Raw genomic sequence first — 23,080 nt, 5'->3', positions numbered from 1 at the left:
CTTTCTCTTTATTGTCTATATCCCTCTCTCTTTATTGTCTATATCCCTCTCTCTCTCTGTATTGCCTATTTCCCTCTCTCTGTGTATTGTCTATATCACTCTCTCTCTGTATTGCCTATATGCCTCTCTCGCTGAATTGTCTATATCTCTCTCTCTCTCTGTATTGTCTATATCCCTCTCTCTCTCTGTGTTGTCTATATCCCCCTCTCTCTGTATTGACTATATCCCGCTCTCTCTGTATTGTCTATATCCCTCTCTCTCTGTATTGTCTATATCCCTCTGTCTCTTTATTGACTATATCCCTCTCTCTCTGTATTGTCTATATCCCCCTCTCTCTGTATTGTTTATATCCCGCTCTCTGTCGTGTTTATCTCACTCTCCCTATTTATTGACTATATCCCTCTCTCTCTTTATTGACTTTATCCCTCTCTCTCTGTATTGTCTGTATCCCTCTCTCTCTTTATTGACTATTTCCCTCTCTCTCTGTATTGACTATTTCCCCCTCTCTCTGTATTGACTATATCCCTCTCTCTCTTTATTGACGTTATCCCTCTCTCTCTATATTGACTATATCCCTCTCTCTCTGTATTGTCTATATCCCTCTCTCTGTATTGTCTATATCTCTCTCTGTATTGTCTATATCCCTCATTCTCTTTATTGTCTATATCCCAATCTCTTTATTGTCTATATCCCTCTCTCTCTCTGTATTGCCTATATTCCTCTCTCTCTGTATTGTCTATATCCCTCTCTCTCTGTATTGCCTATATGCCTCTCTCTCTGTATTGTCTATATCTCTCTCTCTCTGTATTGTCTATATCCCTCTCTCTCTCTGTATTGTCTATATCCCCCTCTCTCTGTATTGACTATATCCCGCTCTCTCTGTATTGACTATATCCCTCTCTCTCTGTATTGTCTATATCCTTCTCTCTCTGTATTGTCTATATCCCTCTCTCTGTATTGTCTATATCTCTCTCTGTATTGTCTATATCCCTCTTTCTCTTTATTGTCTATATCCCTCTCTCTTTATTGTCTATATCCCTCTCTCTCTCTGTATTGCCTATTTCCCTCTCTCTGTGTATTGTCTATATCACTCTCTCTCTGTATTGCCTATATGCCTCTCTCGCTGAATTGTCTATATCTCTCTCTCTCTCTGTATTGTCTATATCCCTCTCTCTCTCTGTGTTGTCTATATCCCCCTCTCTCTGTATTGACTATATCCCGCTCTCTCTGTATTGTCTATATCCCTCTCTCTCTGTATTGTCTATATCCCTCTGTCTCTTTATTGACTATATCCCTTTCTCTCTGTATTGTCTATATCCCTCTCTCTCTGTATTGTCTATATCCCTTTCTCTCTGTATTGTCTATATCCCGCTCTCTTTATTTTCTATATCCCTCTCTCTCTGTATTGACTGTATCCCTCTCTATCTGCATTGACTATATCCCTCTCTCTTTAATGACTATATCCCTCTCTCTCTGTATTGTCTAGATCCCTCTCTCTCTGAATTGTCTATATCTCTCTCTCTCTGTATTGTCTATATCCCTCTCTCTCTCCGTGTTGTCTATATCCCCCTCTCTCTGTATTGACTATATCCCGCTCTCTCTGTATTGTCTATATCCCTCTCTCTCTGTATTGTCTATATCCCTCTGTCTCTTTATTGACTATATCCCTCTCTCTCTGTATTGTCTATATCCCCCTCTCTCTTTATTGACTATATCCCTCTCTCTCTCTGTATTGTCTATATCCCTCTCTCTCTCTTTATTGTCTATATCCCTCTCTCTTTATTGACTATATCTGTCTCTCTCTGTATTGTCTATATCCCTTTCTCTCTGTATTGACGATATACTTCTCTCTGTATTGACTATATCCCTCTCTCTCTTTATTGACTATTTCCCTCTCTCTCTGTATTGACTATTTCCCTCTCTCTCTCTGTATTGTCTATATCCCCCTCTCTCTGTATTGAATATATCCCTCTCTCTCTTTATTGACTATATCCCTCTCTCTGTATTGTCTATATCCCTCTCTCTGTATTGACTATATCCCTCTCTCTCTGTATTGTCTATATCCCTCTCTCTGTATTGTTAATCTCCCTCTCCCTCTTTATTGACTGTATCCCTCTCTCTCTGTATTGTCTATATCCCTATCTCTGTATTGTTTATCTCCCTCTCCCTCTTTATTGACTAGATCCTTCTCTGTATGTATTGTCTATATCCCTCTCTCTGTATTGTTTATCTCCCTCTCCCTCTTTGTATTGTGTATATATCTCTCTCTGTATTGTTTATATCCCTCTCTCTCTGTATTGTCTTTATCCCTCTCTCTGTATTGTTTATATCCCTCTCTCTCTTTATAGACCATATTCTTCTCTCTCTTTATTGACTATATCCGTCTCTCTCTCTCTGTATTGTCTATATCCCTCTCTCTCTGTATTGTCTATATCCCTCTCTCTCTGTATTGTCTATATCACTCTCTCTCTATATATATATTGTCTATATCCCTCTCTCTCTGTATTGACGATATCCTTCTCTCTGTATTGACTATATACCTCTCTCTCTTTAGTGACTATATCCCTCTCTCTGTATTGTCTATATCCCTCTCTCTGTATTGTTTATCTCCCACTCTCTGTATTGACTACATCCCTCTCTCTTTGTATTGTCTATATCCCTCTCTCTCTGTATTGTTTATATCCCGCTCTCTGTATTGTTTATCTCACTCTCCCTATTTATTGACTATATCCCTCTCTCTCTGTATTGACTATTTCCCACTCTCTCTGTATTGCCTATATCCCCCTCTATCTGTATTGACTATATCCCTCTCTCTCTTTATTGACTATATCCCTCTCTCTGTATTGACTATATCCCTCTCTCTCTGTATTGTCTATATCCCTCTCTCTGTATTGTTAATCTCCCTCTCCCTCTTTATTGACTGTATCCCTCTCTCTCTGTATTGTCTATATCCCTATCTCTGTATTGTTTATCTCCCTCTCCCTCTTTATTGACTAGATCCTTCTCTGTCTGTATTGTCTATATCCCTCTCTCTGTATTGTTTATCTCCCTCTTCCTCTTTGTATTGTGTATGTCTCTCTCTCTGTATTGTTTATATCCCTCTGTCTCTGTATTGTCTTTATCCCTCTCTCTGTATTGTCTATATCCCTCTCTCTCTCTCTCTGTATTGTCTATATCCCTCTCTCTCTGTATTGTCTATATCCCTCTCTCTATATATATATATTGTCTATATCCCTCTCCCTCTTTATTGACTATATCCCTCTCTCTGTATTTTCTATATCCCTCTCACTCTGCATTGGCTATATCCCTCTCTCTCTGTATTGACTATATCCTTCTCTCTGTATTGACTATATCCCTCTCTCTCTTTATTGACTATTTCCCTGTCTCTCTGTATTGACTATTTCCCTCTCTCTCTGTATTGTCTATATCCCCCTCTCTCTGTATTGACTATATCCCTCTCTCTCTTTATTGACTATATCCCTCTCTCTGTATTGTCTATATCCCTCTCTCTGTATTGTTTATCTCCCACTCTCTGTATTGACTACATCCCTCTCTCTTTGTATTGTCTATATCCCTCTCTCTCTGTATTGTTTATATCCCGCTCTCTGTATTGTTTATCTCACTCTCCCTATTTATTGACTATATCCCTCTCTCTCTTTATTGACTTTATCCCTCTCTCTCTGTATTGTCTGTATCCCTCTCTCTCTTTATTGACTATTTCCCTCTCTCTCTGTATTGACTATTTCCCTCTCTCTCTGTATTGTCTATATCCCGCTCTCTGTATTGTTTATCTCACTCTCCCTATTTATTGACTATATCCCTCTCTCTCTTTATTGACGTTATCCCTCTCTCTCTATATTGACTATATCCCTCTCTCTCTGTATTGTCTATATCCCTCTCTCTGTATTGTCTATATCTCTCTCTGTATTGTCTATATCCCTCATTCCCTTTATTGTCTATATCCCTCTCTCTTTATTGTCTATATCCCTCTCTCTCTCTGTATTGCCTATATTCCTCTCTCTCTGTATTGTCTATATCCCTCTCTCTCTGTATTGCCTATATGCCTCTCTCTCTGTATTGTCTATATCTCTCTCTCTCTGTATTGTCTATATACCTCTCTCTCCCTGTATTGTCTATATCCTTCTCTCTCTGTATTGTCTATATCCCTCTCTCTGTATTGTCTATATCTCTCTCTGTATTGTCTATATCCCTCTTTCTCTTTATTGTCTATATCCCTCTCTCTTTATTGTCTATATCCCTCTCTCTCTCTGTATTGCCTATATTCCTCTCTCTCTGTATTGCCTATATTCCTCTCTCTCTGTATTGTCTATATCCCTCTCTCTCTGTATTGCCTATATGCCTCTCTCTCTGTATTGTCTATATCTCTCTCTCTCTGTATTGTCTATATCCCTCTCTCTCTCTTTATTGTCTATATCCCTCTCTCTTTATTGACTATATCCGTCTCTCTCTGTATTGTCTATACCCCTCTCTCTCTGTATTGTCTATATCCCTATGTCTCTTTATTGACTATATCCCTCTCTCTCTGTATTGTCTATATCCCTCTCTCTCTGTATTGTCTATATCCCTTTCTCTCTGTATTGTCTATATCCCGCTCTCTTTATTGTCTATATCCCTCTCTCTCTGTATTGACTGTATCCCTCTCTATCTGCATTGACTATATCCCTCTCTCTTTAATGACTATATCCCTCTCTCTCTGTATTGTCTAGATCCCTCTCTCTCTGAATTCTCTATATCTCTCTCTCTCTGTATTGTCTATATCCCTCTCTCTCTCTGTGTTGTCTATATCCCCCTCTCTCTGTATTGACTATATCCCGCTCTCTCTGTATTGTCTATATCCCTCTCTCTCTGTATTGTCTATATCCCTCTGTCTCTTTATTGACTATATCCCTCTCTCTCTGTATTGTCTATATCCCCCTCTCTCTTTATTGACTATATCCCTCTCTCTCTCTGTATTGTCTATATCCCTCTCTCTCTCTTTATTGTCTATATCCCTCTCTCTTTATTGACTATATCCGTCTCTCTCTGTATTGTCTATATCCCTTTCTCTCTGTAATGTCTATTTTCCTCTCTCTCTGTATTTTCTACATCCCTCTCTCTCTGTATTGTCTGTAACCCCCTCTCTCTCTTTATTGACTATATCCATCTCTCTGTATTGTCTGTATCCATCTTTCTCTGTATTGACTATATCCCGCTCTCTCTGTATTGACTACATTCCTCTCTCTCTGTATTGTCTATATCCCTCACCCTCTTTATTGACTATATCCCTCTCTCTCTGTATTGACTATATCCCTCTCTCTTTATTGTCTATATCCCTCTCTCTCTGTATTGACTGTATCCCTCTCTATCTGCATTGACTATATCCCTCTCTCTTTATTGACTATATCCCTCTCTCTGTATTGTCTAGATCCCTCTCTCTCTGTATTGTCTATATCCCTCTCTCTCTGTATTGACGATATACCTCTCTATCTTTTTTGACTATATCCCTTTCTCTCTGTATTGTCTATATCTCTCTCTCTGTATTGTTTATATCCTTCTCTCTTTTTTCACTATATCCCTCTCTCTCTGTATTTTCTATCTCTCTCTTTCTCGGTATTGTTTATATCCCTCTCTCTCTTTAATGACTATTTCCTTCTCTCTCTGTGTTGTCAATATCCTTCTCTCTCTGTATTGACTATATCCCTCTCTCTCTTTATTGACTATATCCCTCTCTCTCTTTATTGACTATATCCCTCTCTATATATTGTCTATATCCCTCTCTCTGGATTGTCTATATATATATCTCTCTCTGTATTATTTATATCCCTTTCTCTCTGTATTGTTTTTCCCCTTCTCTCTGTACTGTCTATACCCCTCTCTCTTTATTGACTATATCCCTCTCTCTCTCTGTATTGTCTATATCCCTCTCTCTCTCTTTATTGTCTATATCCCTCTCTCTTTATTGACTATATCCGTCTCTCTCTGTATTGTCTATATCCCTTTCTCTCTGTAATGTCTATTTTCCTCTCTCTCTGTATTTTCTATATCCCTCTCTCTCTGTATTGTCTGTAACCCCCTCTCTCTCTTTATTGACTATATCCATCTCTCTGTATTGTCTGTATCCATCTTTCTCTGTATTGACTATATCCCGCTCTCTCTGTATTGACTACATTCCTCTCTCTCTGTATTGTCTATATCCCTCACCCTCTTTATTGACTATATCCCTCTCTCTCTGTATTGACTATATCCCTCTCTCTTTATTGACTGTATCGCGCTCTCTCTGTATTGTCTATATCCCTCTCTCTCTGCATTGTCTATATCCCTCTATCTCTTTATTGTTTATATCCCTCTCTCTCTTTATTGACTATATCCCTCTCTCTCTGTATTGTTTATATCCTTCTCTCTTTTTTCACTATATCCCTCTCTCTCTGTATTTTCTATCTCTCTCTTTCTCGGTATTGTTTATATCCCTCTCTCTCTTTAATGACTATTTCCTTCTCTCTCTGTGTTGTCAATATCATTCTCTCTCTGTATTGACTATATCCCTCTCTCTCTTTATTGACTATATCCCTCTCTCTCTTTATTGACTATATCCCTCTCTATATATTGTCTATATCCCTCTCTCTGGATTGTCTATATATATATCTCTCTCTGTATTATTTATATCCCTTTCTCTCTGTATTGTTTTTCCCCTTCTCTCTGTACTGTCTATACCCCTCTCTCTTTATTGTCTATATCCCTCTCTCTCTCTTTATTGTCTATATCCCTCTCTCTTTATTGACTATATCCGTCTCTCTCTGTATTGTCTATATCCCTTTCTCTCTGTAATGTCTATTTTCCTCTCTCTCTGTATTTTCTATATCCCTCTCTCTCTGTATTGTCTGTAACCCCCTCTCTCTCTTTATTGACTATATCCATCTCTCTGTATTGTCTGTATCCATCTTTCTCTGTATTGACTATATCCCGCTCTCTCTGTATTGACTACATTCCTCTCTCTCTGTATTGTCTATATCCCTCACCCTCTTTATTGACTATATCCCTCTCTCTCTGTATTGACTATATCCCTCTCTCTTTATTGACTGTATCGCGCTCTCTCTGTATTGTCTATATCCCTCTCTCTCTGCATTGTCTATATCCCTCTATCTCTTTATTGTTTATATCCCTCTCTCTCTTTATTGACTATATCCCTCTCTCTCTGTATTCTCTATTTCCCTCTCTCTCTTTATTGTCTATGTTCCTCTCTCTTTATTGACTATATCCCCCTCTCTCTGTATTGTCTATAACACTCTCTCTCTGTAATGTCTATTTTCCTCTCTCTCTGTATTTTCTATATCCCTCTCTCTCTGTATTGTCTATATCCCCCTCTCTCGATTTATTGACTATATCCCTCTCTCTCTGTATTGACTATAAACCTCTCTCTTTATTGTCTATATCCCTCTCTCTCTGTATTGACTGTATCCCTCTCTATCTGCATTGACTATATCCCTCTCTCTTTATTGACTATATCCCTCTCTCTCTGTATTGTCTAGATCCCTCTCTCTCTGTATTGTCTATATCCCTCTCTCTCCGTATTGACGATATCCCTCTCTATCTTTATTGACTATATCACTTTCTCTCTGTATTGTATATATCTCTCTCTCTGTATTGCTTATATCCTTCTCTCTTTTTTCACTATATCCCTCTCTCTCTGTATTTTCTATCTCTCTCTTTCTCTGTATTGTTTATATCCCTCTCTCTCTTTAATGACTATTTCCTTCTCTCTCTGTGTTGTCAATATTGTTCTCTCTCTGTATTGACTATATCCCTCTCTCTCTTTATTGACTATATCCCTCTCTCTCTTTATTGACTATATCCCTCTCTCTATATTGTCTATATCCGTCTCTCTGGATTGTCTATATATATATATATCTCTCTCTGTATTATTTATATCCCTTTCTCTCTGTATTGTTTTTCCCCCTCTCTCTGTATTGTCTATATCCCTCTCTCTATATTGTCTATATCCGTCTCTCTGGATTGTCTATATATATATATCTCTCTCTCTGTATTATTTATATCCCTTTCTCTCTGTATTGTTTTTCCCCCTCTCTTTGTATTTTCTATATCCCTCTCTCTCTTTATTGTCTATATCCCTCTCTCTTTATTGTCTATTTTCCTCTCTCTCTGTATTTTCTATATCCCTCTCTCTCTGTATTGTCTATATCCCCCTCTCTCTCTTTATTGACTATATACCTCTCTCTCTGTATTGTCTGTATCGATCTTTCTCTGTATTGACTATATCCCGCTTTCTGTGTATTGACTATATTCCTCTCTCTCTGTATTGTCTATATCCCTCTCCCTCTTTATTGACTATATCCCCCTCTCTCTGTATTGACTATATCCCTATATCTTTATTGTCTATATCCCTCTCTCTCTGTATTGACTGTATCCCTCTCTATCTGTATTGACTATTTCCTTCTCTCTTTATTGACTATATCCCTCTCTCTCTGTATTTTCTATCTCTCTCTTTCTCTGTATTGTTTATATCTCTCTCTCTCTTTAATGACTATTTCCTTCTCTCTCTGTGTTGTCAATATCCTTCTCTCTCTATATTGTTTATATCCCTCTCTCTGGATTGTCTATATATATCTCTCTCTCTGTATTATTTATATCCCTTTCTCTCTTTATTGTCTATATCCCTCTCTCTTTATTGACTATATCCCTCTCTCTTTGTATTTTCTATATCCCTCTCTCTCTTTATTGTCTATATCCCTCTCTCTTTATTGTCTATTTTCCTCTCTCTCTGTATTTTCTATATCCCTCTCTCTGTGTATTGTCTGTATCGATCTTTCTCTGTATTGACTATATCCCGCTGTCTGTGTATTGACTATATTCCTCTCTCTCTGTATTGTCTATATCCCTCTACCTCTTTATTGACTATATCCCTCTCTCTCTGTATTGACTATATCCCTCTCTCTTTATTGTTTATATCCCTCTCTCTCTTTATTGTCTATATCCCTCTCTCTTTATTGTCTATTTTCCTCTCTCTCTGTATTTTCTATATCCCTCTCTGTCTGTATTGTCTATATCCCCCTCTCTCTCTTTATTGACTATATACCTCTCTCTCTGTATGGTCTGTATCAATCTTTCTCTGTATTGACTATATCCCACTTTCTGTGTAATGACTATATTCCTCTCTCTCTGTATTGTCTATATCCCTCTCCCTCTTTATTGACTATATCCCTCTCTCTCTGTATTGACTATATCCCTCTCTCTTTATTGTCTATATCCCTCTCTCTCTGTATTGACTGTATCCCTCTCTATCTGTATTGACTATTTCCTTCTCTCTTTATTGACTATATCCCTCTCTCTCTGTATTTTCTATCTCTCTCTTTCTCTGTATTGTTTATATCCCTCTCTCTCTTTAATGACTATATCCTTCTCTCTCTGTGTTGTCAATATCCTTCTCTCTCTGTATTGTTTATATCCCTCTCTCTGGATTGTCTATATATATCTCTCTCTCTGTATTATTTATATCCCTTTCTCTCTGTATTGTTTTTCCCCCTCTCTCTGTATTGTCTATATCCCTCTCCCTCTTTATTGACTATATCCCTCTCTCTCTGTATTGCCTATATCCCTCTCTCTATATATTGTCTATATCCCTCTCTCTCTTTATTGACTATATCCCTCTCTCTGTATTGTCTATATCCCTCTCTCTCTGTATTGTCTAAATCCCCCTCTCTCTCTGTATTGTCTATTTCCTCTCTCTTTATTGTCTATATCCCTTTCTCTCTGTATTGTCTATATCCCTCTCTCTCTGTATTGTCTATTTTCCTCTCTCTCTGTATTGTCCATATCCCTCTCTCTCTGTATTGTCTATTTTCCTCTCTCTCTGTATTGTCCATATCCCTCCCGCTCTTCTGTTTTGTCTTTCCAAACAGCCCCATATGGGTGGATAGAATTTTAAGTGGAGAAATTGATGATGTTGCCCTTCTGTACTTGAAGTGGTTTTGGTAGTGGTTGATTGCAGCATAGGGGGTTCAAGAGGAGGAATGTTGCATACGTGGGTGTGTGTTTGCCTGCGTGTGTGTGTGTGTGTGTACACTGCAGTGTACCATGAAGAGCAGCCATAGAGAAGGACACGCTTTTATCATCCATATAAAAGGCTGTCATTACATGAACTGGCTAAGCTTCATAAACACAGTGACTTCAGGTCAGAGGGGAATAGACTGTACAGCAGCTCCCTGACTCACACATCATTTTGTACACTTCTAGCTATACAAAATATGCACACACACACACCATTAGATTTACAACACTATGTTCACAAACTCGCACTCACACAAGTCGGTGCTTAGAAGGTAGCATGTATCAGACATTCAATGACGCAACAGTGCAGAACAGTTCATAAAACACACATTTACACAGACACATTTACACAGACACAGACACAGACACAGACACACACACACACACACACACACACACACACACACACACACACACACACACACACACACACACACACACACACACACACACACACAAATCTTAAGTCAAGTTTTCAGACCGAAAGAAACCACTTAACCCGTAACCCAAACTCCCAATAGCTTGTACAGCATATGAAACATATGAAACACGGGAGACACATTGTTGGACGTGTATCTCTTCCCCCAGCTCTCTGGTTCTCTATGTTTTTGGTTGGATAGGTTTCTCAATACAGAAAAATGTTTTTTTGCATTCTTCATTTGTCATTGTTGTTAAGTTTCTTTGGTTTTCTGATTGAGATTTCTAGATTTGATAGGGAAGCTGAGAGGTCAAATCAACGTTACAGTGGAGCATTTTGTCCAGGAAGTTATCAAAAGGGGATTGAATATGTTGTTGTCCAATTGTTTTTTTGGTAGGTTTCCACTTCTTTCCTTCTATCTATAGCATTTCTTAATATTATTCAGTTCCTTTGGCTTTGATGCCTCATGATTGACTATTGCTCTGTTCAGGTAGACTGATTTTACTGTGATCTGATAGGGCTGTCAGTGGGCTGACTGTGAACGCTCTGAGAGACTCTAGGTTGAGGTCAGTGATAAAGTAGTCTACAGAACTACTGAGAAGAGATGAGCTATAGGTGTACCTACCATATGAGTCCCCTCGAAGCCTACCATTGACTATGTACTTACCCATCGTGCGACAGAGCTGCAGGAGTTGATTGATTTCCCCCTCTAGAATGGAGAAGCTGTCAAATCAAATTACATTTGTTACACGCGCCGAATACAACAGGTGTAGTGAAAGGGATATAGACAGTGAAATGCTTACTTACAATGCAGCATAAGAAAAATACCTAAAGAAAAATAAGAAATAAAAGTAACAAATAATTAAAGAGCAGCAGTAAAATAACAATAGTGAGGCTATATACAGGGGGTACCAGTACAGGGTCAATGTGCAGGGGCACTGGTTAGTCGAGGTAATTGAAGTAATATGTACATGTGGGTAGAGTTATTAAAGTAATGTATGCATAGATAATAACAGAGTAGCAGCAGTGTAAAAGGGGGGGCAATGTAAATAGTCTGGGTAGCCATTTGATTAGATGTTCAATTTTTATGGCCTTCCTCTGATACCACCTGGTGTAGAGGTCCTGGATGGCAGGAAGAGGCCGAGCAGTTGCCATTCCAGGCGGTGATGCAACCGGTCAGGAGGGGGATGACCGTGGCAGCTTTCCAATTTTTAGGTGTCTCTAACATGGTCATGCATTTGGCAGGAGGTTAGGAAGTGCCGCTCAGTTTCCACCTCATTTTGTGAGCAGTGTGCACATTGCCTGTTTTCTCTTGGGAGCCAGATCTGCATACAGTCGTCTTTCTCAATAGCAAGGCTATGCTCACGGAGTCTGTACATAGTCAAAGCTTTCCTTAACCTCTCTAGCGTCCCATCTGGCAAATATCCAGTGAGATTGCAGAGCGCCAAATTCAAATACAGATGTACTCATTATAAAAATTCAGAAAATATACACCTATTTTACATAGGTTTAAAGATTAACTTCTTGTGAATCCAACCATGGTGTCAGATTTCAAAAATGCTTTATGGCAAAAGCAAACCTTACAATTATTTGAGAACATAGCCCAGCAGACAAATCATTACAAACAGTAACCAGCCAAGTAGAAGAGTTACACAAGTCAGAAATAGAGATAAAATCACTTACCTTTGATGATAGTCATATGTTTGCACTCAGAAGACATTCATTTATTCAATAAATGTTCATTTTGTTCGATAACATCTCTCTTTATATCCGAAAACCTCAGTTTTGTTCGTGCATTTTCTTCAGTAATCCACAGGCTCAAACGCAGTCAAAAAAAATCCAAATTGTATGCGTAAAGTACATAGAAACATGTCAAACAATGTTAATATTCAATCCTCAGGTTATTTTTAGCCTAAATAATCGATAATATTTCAACCGGACAATAACGTCGTCACTATAAAAGGTAAACAAGAAAGGCACTCTCGGGCGTGCGCATGAAAAAGCTCTGTGACATGGCAGGGTCCACTCATTCAGACTGCTCTTACTCCCTCATTTTTCAGAATACAAGCCTGAAACAATTTCTAAAGACTGTTGACATCTAGTGGAAGGCATATTAACTGCAATTTGAGTCCTAAGTCAATGGATAACTGTAATGGCATTGAATAGAAAACTACAACAAAAAAAAAGAATCCTACTTCTTGAATGGATTTTTCTCAGGTTTTCACCTGCCAAATCAGTTATGTTATTCTCACAGACATTATTTTAACCGTTTTGGAAACGTTAGAGTGTTTCTATCCAAATCTACCAATTATATGCATATCCTATCTTCTGGGCCTGAGTAGAAGGCAGTTTGATTTGGGCATGCTTTTCATCCAAATGCTGCCCCCTACCCTAGTTTGGGTAGGGTTTGGGTCAGTCAGAGTGGTCAGGTATTCTGCCACTGTGTACTCTCTGTTTAGGCCCAAATAGAATTCTAGTTTGCTGTTTTTTTATATTCTTTCCATTGTGTCAGGTTATCTTTTCTAATGATTTGGTTGGATCTAATTGTGTTGCTGTCCTATGGCTCTGTGGAGTCTGTTTGTGTTTGTGAACAGAGCCCCAGGACCAGCTTGCTTAGGGGACTCCTCTCCAGGTTAATTTCTCTGTAGGTGATGGATTTGTTATAGAAGGTTTGGGAATCGCTTCCTTTTAGGTGGTTGTCGAATTGAACAGCTCTTTTCTGGATTTTGATAATTAGCGAGTTTCGACCTAATTCTGCTCTGCATGCATTTTTTTGGTGTTCTTCATTGTACGCAGAGGATATTTTTGCTGAATTCTGCATGCAGAGTCTCAATTTGGTGTTTGTGCCATTTTGTGAATTCTTGGTTGGTGAGCTGACCCCAGATCTCACAACCATAAAGGGCAATGGGTTCTATAAAGGATTCAAGTATTTTTTAGCCAGATCCTAATTGTATGTTGATTTTGATGTTCGTTTTGATGGCATAGAAGGACCTTCTTGCCTTGTCTTTCATATCGTTCACAGCTTGGTGGAAGTTACCTGAGTTGCTGATATTTAGGACAAAGTATTTATAGTTGTTTGTGTGTGCTCTAGAGCAATGGTATCCTGGCAACTGGACCTTTTTTGGACACAATTATTTTTTGTCTTACTGAGATTTACTGCCAGGACCCAGGTCTGACAGAATCTGTGCAGAAGATCAAGGTGCTGCTGTTGGCCCTCCTTGGTTGGGGACAGAAGCACCAGATCATCAGCAAACAGTAGACGTTTAACTTCAGATTCTAGTAAGGTGAGGCCAGGTGCTGCAGACTGTTCTAGTGCCCTCGCCAATTCATTGATATATATGTTGAAGAGGGTGGGGCTTAAGCTGCATCCCTGTCTCACCCCCACGGCCCTGTGGAAATAAATGTTTTTTTTGCCAATTTTATCTGCACACTTGTTTGTGTACATAGATTGTATAATGTTGTATGTTTTCCCCATAACACAACTTTCCATGAATTTGTATAGCAGACCCCCATGCCAAATTGAGTCAAAAGCTTTTTTTAAATCAACAAAGCATCAGAAGACTGCCTTTGTTTTGGTTTGTTTGTTTGTCAATTTTGGTGTGCAGGTTGAATATGTGATCTGTCGTATTCGCTCTCTCTCATTCTCTCTCTCTCTCTATATCTTTCTCTCTCTATTTGTCTCTCTTTCTCTCTGTCTCTCTCTTTCTCTCTGCCTCGCTTTCTCTCTGTCTCTTTCTCTCTATTTGTCTCTCTGTCTCTCTCTCTCTATTTGTCTCTCTGTCTCTATCTCTCTCACTATTTATCTCTCTGTCTCTCTTTCTGTCTTTCTCTCTCTATTTGTCTGTCTCTCTCTCTCTGTCTCTCTGTCTCTCTGTCTCTATTTGTCTCTCTGTCTCTATTTGTCTCTCTGTCTCTCTGTCTCTATTTGTCTCTCTGTCTCTCTGTCTCTATTTGTCTCTCTGTCTCTCTGTCTCTATTTGTCTCTCGGTCTCTATTTGTCTCTCTGTCTCTATTTGTCTCTCTGTCTCTCTGTCTCTCTCTCTGTCTCTCTCTCTCTCTCTGTCTCTCTGTCTGTTTCTCTCTCTGTCTGTCTCTCTCTCTGTCTCTCTCTCTGTCTCTCTCTCTGTTTCTCTCTCTCTCTCTCTCTCCCATATTTATTGATATTTTATTAATTTCTAATTTATTGGTTTCTCTCCGGGCTACAATTATGAGGTAACATACTATGAGAGGAATTTTCTAATATTTTAATTGGTTGTGCATATTTAGGATTTACTTGTGATTATGGATGTGGATACTGATATACATACAGTACATGGTCTATGGGTAGGGAGTTTGGGGGGCATGGGAGTTGTGAGGAGAGGGGGGATGGGGATGTGGAGGTGGGGGGTCTTTGAATGAGGTAGGGTTTCAAGTTCTAGTCCTTGGGTCTACAGCTGTCTCTGAGAGGGAAGAAGGGAGGGTGGTTTGTGGTTTTGGGTGTGAGGGCTGTGAATGTGAAGGTCTCTGGAGTATGGGGACTGTGCAGAAGGAGGGGGGCGTGTGGTCGGGGTGATGACAGTCTGGCTGAGTGATGGTGTGTGTATTGGGGCGAAGGGGTGGAAGAGGGGTCACTTGAGAAGATTGTCTGTCCACCACGTTCTTTGTGTCTTCCGCTCATATCCAAAATGGATCGTTAATACTCATAAATTTGACTATTGAATATTAGAGTAACTCCATTCGACAACCATTCCCACAAGACCAGGCTGTTATTTCAATTGAAATCCAATGGAAGATTTACAGAACTTTGTATTAGTTGCTCAGAAGACTTAAAAAAATACTTATTTTGTGCAAATATTGCGTTGAACAGCTGTGAATGTGAACTTCGTCTAAACATTTTCTCTCCATTTCCATCGGTGGGAGTCGTGAGTACAGTAACAGCTACAGATGTAGACCTTCTATCAACAAAATTCTGCCCAAGCACCAGTTTAGGTCTCAAATGAGGAATTTGGGACACCCGGTTTCCATCTACACCGGTCTTCTGGGGCTTCATAAACCTCTTATCATCCATCTCATGAATTTATCCTTTTCTATCCTTTTTTTATTTATAATTTTCCACAGCTGTGAAAAAGACAGGCGTCTTTCAGCCAGATAAACATTCGTAAATTCACAGAAAGAAAAACAACATTCAACTATTTTTTTTTCTTCAGTGGGATTTGAAACAGCCTGAGGTTTTGGCCCTGATCTCCTTTCTCGGCAAGCAACGACAGGGGCCTCAGTTCAGGGCTCCTAGCTCAGCTCTGTAGATATTTATACCCCTATGCTGTGAGTCACGCCAGGGGAATCACATTAGTGATGGCTGTTGTTAGAGTCCCCACCAGCCGAGCCAGGCCTCTTCTCTAAACAGCCAGTCCCGACACACACACAAACACACAACATGCGCACCCACAACATACACACACGCACACACACAAGCAAAAGGGCCGTCTATCAGCACCGAGTGAGGCTCTCGGAGCGGTTGTGAAATACTCCACAGATGTCTCTCAATGAGAGTCGCTTTGCCTACCTCGGCCATTAATAGCGTGTCATTTCCTCCCAAAGCCAGAGAGTTCTGTGTAAGCACTTCGTGGAGACAGATTAGGTGTTGGAAATAGGTTGGAGCTAGGAGTGGAGGTGATGAGGAGAATTACACAATTATCGATGTAATCTGCCTCTGCCAGTTGGACACCGTTTGTGTGGCAGCTATGGTTCAACTTGTGCACCAAAGATCAAGCTTTTTAACTTTTGGTTTTGCTTGATGGGACATCTAATTCCATTTGTTGTTTGTTTGTTGTAGCTTTCCTGGTCTGCTTAAGACATGTTGGTATTAGCCTCACAGCAGTAACCCACAAATCAAATCACATTTTATTTGTCACATGCCCCGAATACAACAGGTGTAGGTAGACCTTACAGTGATGCTTACTTACAAGCCCTTATTAACCAACAATGCAGTTTTAAGAAAAATACCTAAAGAAAAATAAGAAATTAAAGAATCAAATAATTAAAGAGCAGCAGTAAAATAACAATAGCGAGGCTATATACAGGGGGTACCGGTACAGAGTCAATGTGTGGGGGCACCGGTTAGTCGAGGTAATTGAGGTAATATGTACATGTAGGTAAGAGTTATTAAAGTGACTTGTGCATAGATAATAACAGAGAGCAGCAGCAGTGTAAAAAGGGCGGCAGGGGCGGCAGGGCAGCCTAGTGGTTAGAGCGGTGGACTAGTAACCGGAAGGTTGAAAGTTCAAACCTCTAAGCTGACAAGGTACAAAACTGTCGTTCTGCCCCTGAACAGGCAGTTAACCCACTGTTCCTAGGCCTTCATTGAAAATAATAATTTGTTCTTAATAACTGACTTGCCTAGTTAAATAAAGGTAAAATAAAATGGGGGTCAATGTAAATAGTCTGGGTCGCCATTCGAGTAGATGTTCAGGAGTCTTATGGCTTGGGGGTAGAAGCGGGTAGAAGCTGTTTAGAAGCCTGGACCTGTTGGACTTGGTGCTCTGGCATCACTTGCCGTGCGGTAGCAGAGAGAACAGTCTATGACTAGGTTGGTGGACAGTTTATCATGAGATACTCTACCTCAGGTGAGCGAAACCTCTAGACTTCCTTAGATATCATGCACCAGCAGTTGTTTACAAAATATACAGAGACCACCACCCCTTGTCTGCTGTTCTATCCTGCCGATGTAGTGTATAACCCGCCAGCTGTATGTTATTCATGTCGTCATTCAGCCACAACTCTGTGAAACATAAGATATTTCAGTTTGTTATGTCCCCGTTGGTAGGGTTTGCGTGCTTTCAGCTCGTCCAATTTATTTTCCATCGATTGTACGTTGGCCACTAGATGACAAGGGCAGATTAGCCACTCGTCGGTGGATCCTCACAAGGCACCCCGATCTCTTTCCGTGACAATCTTTTCCGTCTCTTTCTCCTGCGAATGACGGGGACGAGGGCCTGTTCGGGTGTCTGGAATAAATCCCTCTCGCCCGACTCATTAAAGAGAAATTCTTCGTCCAGTTCAAGGCGAGTAATCGCTGTTCTGATTTCCAGAAACTATTTTCGGTCATAAGAGACAGTAGCAGCAGCATTATGTTCAAGATGAGACAAAAAAATGGGAAAAAACTAACTAAATAGCCAGTTGGTTAAGAACCCATAAAACGGCAGGCATCCTCCACGGCGCCATCTTTATTTCTCTCTGTTTTATGGTCTTGTGATTGGTTTTTCCTGTCTGTTGTAAATCAGTATCATCTCTCTCCTCCAGACCATCTAACAATTAACCCCAGGTCTAATACTATGCCCTGGTTATCTCCTTACACACACACACACACACACACACCCTGAGTTTCTCTGCAGCTGAGAGGATCAACCACAAGCCGTGCGGTGGCCCCAATGAGTTTGTTCTCACTCTGTTTAACGAGCCGCTGCTCCTTCATTATCCGCTTGGTTTGGTCTACTGCAAGACATGGAGACTAAATCCCAAATGGAACCCTATTCCTGGTCAAAAGTAGTGCACTATGTAAGGAATAGGGTGCCATTTTGGAGTTAGACTAGGACTGCATACCCACAGGCCCTCCTCACTCCCCCAGTCTATTTATCTTTCTGTGTTTACTTTACTACATACAGTGCATTTGGAAAGTATTCAGACCCCTTCCCTTTCTCCACATGTTGTTACGTTACAGCCTTATTCTAAAATGTGTTAAATGAAATGTTTTCCTCATCAATCTAAACACAATATCCCATAATGACAAAGCAAAAACAGGTGTTTAGAAATTGTAGCAAAAACAGAAATACCATATTTACATAAGTATTGAGACCCTTTTTAATGTGACTCGAAATTGAACTCTGGCGCATACTGTTTCCATTGATCATCCTTGAGATGTTTCTACAACTTGACTGGAGTCCACCTGTGGTGAATTTCATTGATTGGACATGATTTGGAAAGGCACACACCTGTAGATATAAGGTGCCACAGTCGATAGTGCATGTCAGAGCAAAAACCAAGCCATGAGGTCAAAGGAATTGTCCATAAAGCTCAGAGACAAGATTGTGTCGAGGCACAGATCTGGGGAAGGGTACCGGAAAATGTCTGCAGCATTTAAGATCCCCAAGAACACAGTGACCTCCATCATTCTTAAATGGGAGAAGTTTGGAACCACCAAGACTCGTCTTAGAGCTGGCCGGAGCAAACTGAGCAATCGGGGGAGAAGGGCCTTGGTCAGGGAGGTGACCAAGAACCAGATGGTCACTCTGACAGAGCTCCAGAGTTCCTCTGTAGAGATAGGAGAACCTTTCAGAAGGACAACCATCCCTGCAGCACTCCACCAATCAGGCCTATATGGTAGAGTGGCCAGAAGGAAGCCACTCCTCAGTAAAAGGCACATGGGGGCCCGTTTGGAGTTTGTCAAAATGCACCTGAAGACTCTCAGACCATGATAAACAAGATTCACTGGTCTGATGAAACCAAGATTGAACTCTTTGGCCTGAATGCCAAGTGTCACATCTGGAGGAAACCTGGCACCATCCCTACGGTGAAGCATGGTGGTGGCAGCATCATGCTGTGGGGATGTTTTTCAGCGGCAATTACTGGGAGACTAGTCAGGATCGAGGGAAAGATGAACGGAGCAAAGTACAGAGAGATCCTTGATGAAAACCTGCTCCAGAGTGCTCAGGACCTCAGACTGGGGCGAAGGTTCACCTTCCAACAGGACAACGACCCTAAGCACACAGCCAAGACAATGCAGGAGTGGCTTTGGAACAAGTCTCTATATGTTCTTGAGTGGCCCAGCCAGAGCCCGGACTTGAACCCGATCGAACATCTCTGAAGACCTGAAAATAGCTTTGCAGCGATGCTCCCCATCCAGCCTGACAGAGCTTGAGAGGATCTGCAGAGATTAAACTCCCTAAATACAGGTGTGCCGAGCTTGTAGCGTCATACCCAAGAAGACTCGAGGCTGTGATCACTGCCAAAGGTGCTTCAACAAAGTACTGAGTAAAAGGTCTGAATACCTATGTAAATGTGATACTAAATACATTTGCAAAAATGTCTAAAAACCTGTTTTTGCTTCGTCAATATGGGGTATTGTGTGTACTTTGATGAAGGGGAAAAACATTTAATCAATTTCAGAATTAGCTGGCCATCAGCTGGCCACTTACGCAATGTGTTCGTTTACGCTCATTCTTCAACATAAAGGTGTGAAACTACGCCTATAGGCTGTAGACACCTTAGGGAAGATGTAGAAAAAGGAATCTGGTTGATATCCCTTTCAATGGGCAATAGGGATGCATAGAAAGACAGGGGTTCCAAAATAAGGGTCACTTTCTGATTGGATTTTTCTCAAGATTTCGCCTGCAAAATCAGTTCTGTTATACTCACAGACAATATTTTTAACGTTTTGGAAACTTTAGTGTTTTCTCTCCTAAGCTGTCAATTATATGCATATTCTAGCATCTGGTCCTGAGAAATAGTCAGTTTACTTTGGGAACGTTATTTTTCCAAAAATAAAAATAGTGCCCCCTAGCTTCAAGAGGTTTTAACAAAATATAGAAAAAGTAAAGGGGTCTGAATTACTTTCCTGTGTTTCATTCCATTTCTGAGGTTCGTCTTTCTCCATCATGTTCTTTATTGCCACATCATTCGTTCTATATTTCTTCCATTGACTCTACTTAGAACATTGTTTAGTCTAAGCCCAGTCAAAGTGCTGCAGTATGTCTGGGCATGTTACAAGCTCTCTCTCTCTCTCTCGCAGTGCATGCTGGGAGGTTTTTGGAATGTGATTGTTTGGTGTGGAGGACTCTGTCCTAACTAACCTTCTTTATTCTGTCCTTGGTCTTTTCTTTCAATTTTATTTTCTATGGTGGAGGGTTAATGCACAATTTGTTTTAGCAATATCCACAGGTTTTTTCAAAGTTAGGGTGGAAGAGGACAGAGTTAGTTTCCTGGGGTCTGGAAGGTGTGGTGTGCTCAATGGCTTCTCAGCCTAGCGTCGAGGAGACGCTGTCGATACGGCATGGACTCAGGTGTGTTCCTGAGAATGGATTTAAAGTGGAGGAAGTTCTGCTTGCAGTCGGTCAACAGGTAGGAGCTGAATTTATACATTCCGCTTCTAGAATGAACAAAGCTGTGGTTGTGTTCATGAAAAGAGCAAATTTGGTTGGTAGGTTAATTGCTAGTGGAATATTTGTATGGGGTGTGTTGATGCCAATTTCGCCTCTTTCTACTCCTTCAACAAGGGTAATAGTTGAAATTTGCCTCCCTTTATTACAGATGATGAAATCGGGAAAGAGCTGAGTCTTTTTGGTAAATTTGCTAGCAGGTTTCGTCTACTCTCGGCAGGTTTTCTGGCAGATGCTGTTAAGCATGTTGTTTCGTTCCGGAGGCAAGTGTTTATGTTTCTGAGTAACAATGAGCAACAGCTAAATGTGCATTTTAAAGTGAGGCATGGGGAGGGGCTCAACACAGGGTTTGCCATCACAGATAGTCTACGGTGTTTTGAATGTGGGGATTTGTGGCATAAGAGTTTGGCTTGCCCACATAAAGGCCGTAGACAATGTGAGGGCACAAGTGCCAGTGGGGGAAATCGAGGTCAACGTGCAGGGGGCAATGAGATGCAGACAGCAGAAGCTGGGCCTAGTCATGCTATGGATGGCGGTGTAGCAGAGGCTGGGTCTAGTCATGCCAGAGATGGTGGTGTAGATGAGGCTGGACCTAGTCAGGCTAGAGATGGTGGGGTAGCTGAGGCTGGGTCTAGTCATACTATGGATGGCGGTGTAGCGGAGGCTGGGTCTAGTCATGCTATGGATGGTGGTGTAGAAGAGGCTGGGTCTAGTCAGGTTATGCTAGTGGATGAGGAGAGTATAGTGGGGAAGTGTAAGAGACTCGAGGGGGAGGAGGAGGGTGTCAAGCAGAAATGGAAAAAGGGGGAGAAGAAAGAAGGTGGGAGGGGAGAGGCTGGTGTGGTCAAAGGCTCCATGGAAACTTTGCCTGGTGCTGGGGGGAGGCCCTGACCAGAGAGGAAGGGCAGGTGGTCAGGATGGGAGATGGAGATGAGGAAAGTGAGTCTGAGGAAGAGGATGATGAGTTTTTTTTTTCAGACTCCTCTTCAATGGGTCCGGAGCTGACAGCCAGTCAGGCAGAGGGTTCAAAGTACACGTTGAGGGAACTGACAAGGTTCCTGAATGAGACCAAGGGGAAAAAAGTTAATCTTGAGGCTTTTTTTCTGATCCGAGAAAGTTTGTAAGATCAGTACAACACGCTATGAAAAATGAGGAGCATGGTGTCCTCTCACCCAGGAAACGGTTTAGGTTGAGGAAGTGGATCACAACAGTGCGTAAGGGTCTACCTTCAGACACCGTTTAGATGTGTAGTTTCTTTCTGGCACTGGGGCTTTTTGAGCTTTGCTATTGGTCTCTTTCTTTGCTGGCTTCTCTCCCACTTCTTATGGAGACTCTTTGGGTAGGATCACTCAATATAAATGACACCAGAGATGCGTGAAAGAGGAGTGTGTTGGGTGAATATGTGAAACAAAAAAAGTACAGGTGTTGTTTCTGCAGGATACCCATAGTAATGTGGTGAATGCAGTCGATTGGGGGCTCTGGTGGAAAGGGGCAAGTGTGTTGAGCCATGGGACAGATTTTAGTGCAGGGGTGGCAGTCCTTTTTGTACCGGGTCTGTCTGTAAAAATGTGCTCCTCAAAGGAGGTGTGTAGGGGTAGGCTGCTTGTTGTAAAAGCAGAAATTAAGAACATGGATTTTGTCTTTATAAATGTGTATGCTCCTAACACAGGGAGAGAGAGGGGGGTTCTGTTTGGGTGTCTTAGACAGGAACTCTCACAGGTAGCGCCTGAGGAGACGCTGGTGTTCGGAGGGGACTGGAACTGTACAATGGATTTTTACGAAAGCCATAAATGGGGAAGAGCCTCATTCAGTGTCAGTGGGAGTGTTAAGGGACATCATTAATCAGTTTGACCTAGTGGATGTTTGGAGAACTAAACATCCTAACACAAGACAGTATACATGGGTGAAGGTTCTTGGAGCTAGGGTGAGTGCAGCCCGACTTAATCGTTTTTACATGCCCAGGAATCAGAGCAATAGGCTGTTGGGCGCTACCATTCTCCCGGTGGGGTTTTCGGGTTTATCACATAACCATGGCTCAGCTGTCTATTTCACCAGGGCCCCGGCAGGCATCCTATTGGAAGTTTAATGTAAAGCTCTTACAAGATGCCACTTTTTGCTCAGGTTTACAGACCTTTTGGGAAAGGTGGGGGCAGCGAAGAGAGGAGTATGAGTCTCTGAGTCAGTGGTGGGATGTGGGGAAAGTCCAAATTCTGCATTTCTGTCAACAGTATACAGCTCTCTCATCCTCAGAGGCTAGGAGAGTATTAGGGGAACTAGAGTGTTGTATTAGTGAGATGGAGATAGAGATGGTGGGGCAAGGCAATGTAGGCCTTCAGGCTAATTTAGCTGAATTACATAGGGACCTGGGTAGTTTTTTCCAGGTAAAGTAAAGATAGTACTTGTAAGAGCTAGGCTCTCCATGCTGAAGGAGATGGATGCTCCCAGCTCCTTCTTCTTTGGTTTGGAAAGA

Source organism: Oncorhynchus mykiss, chromosome 31 (genome assembly GCF_013265735.2).
Source record: "Oncorhynchus mykiss isolate Arlee chromosome 31, USDA_OmykA_1.1, whole genome shotgun sequence".
Lineage (NCBI taxonomy): Eukaryota > Metazoa > Chordata > Actinopteri > Salmoniformes > Salmonidae > Oncorhynchus > Oncorhynchus mykiss.
Note: the sequence above shows the minus strand (reverse complement) of the source record.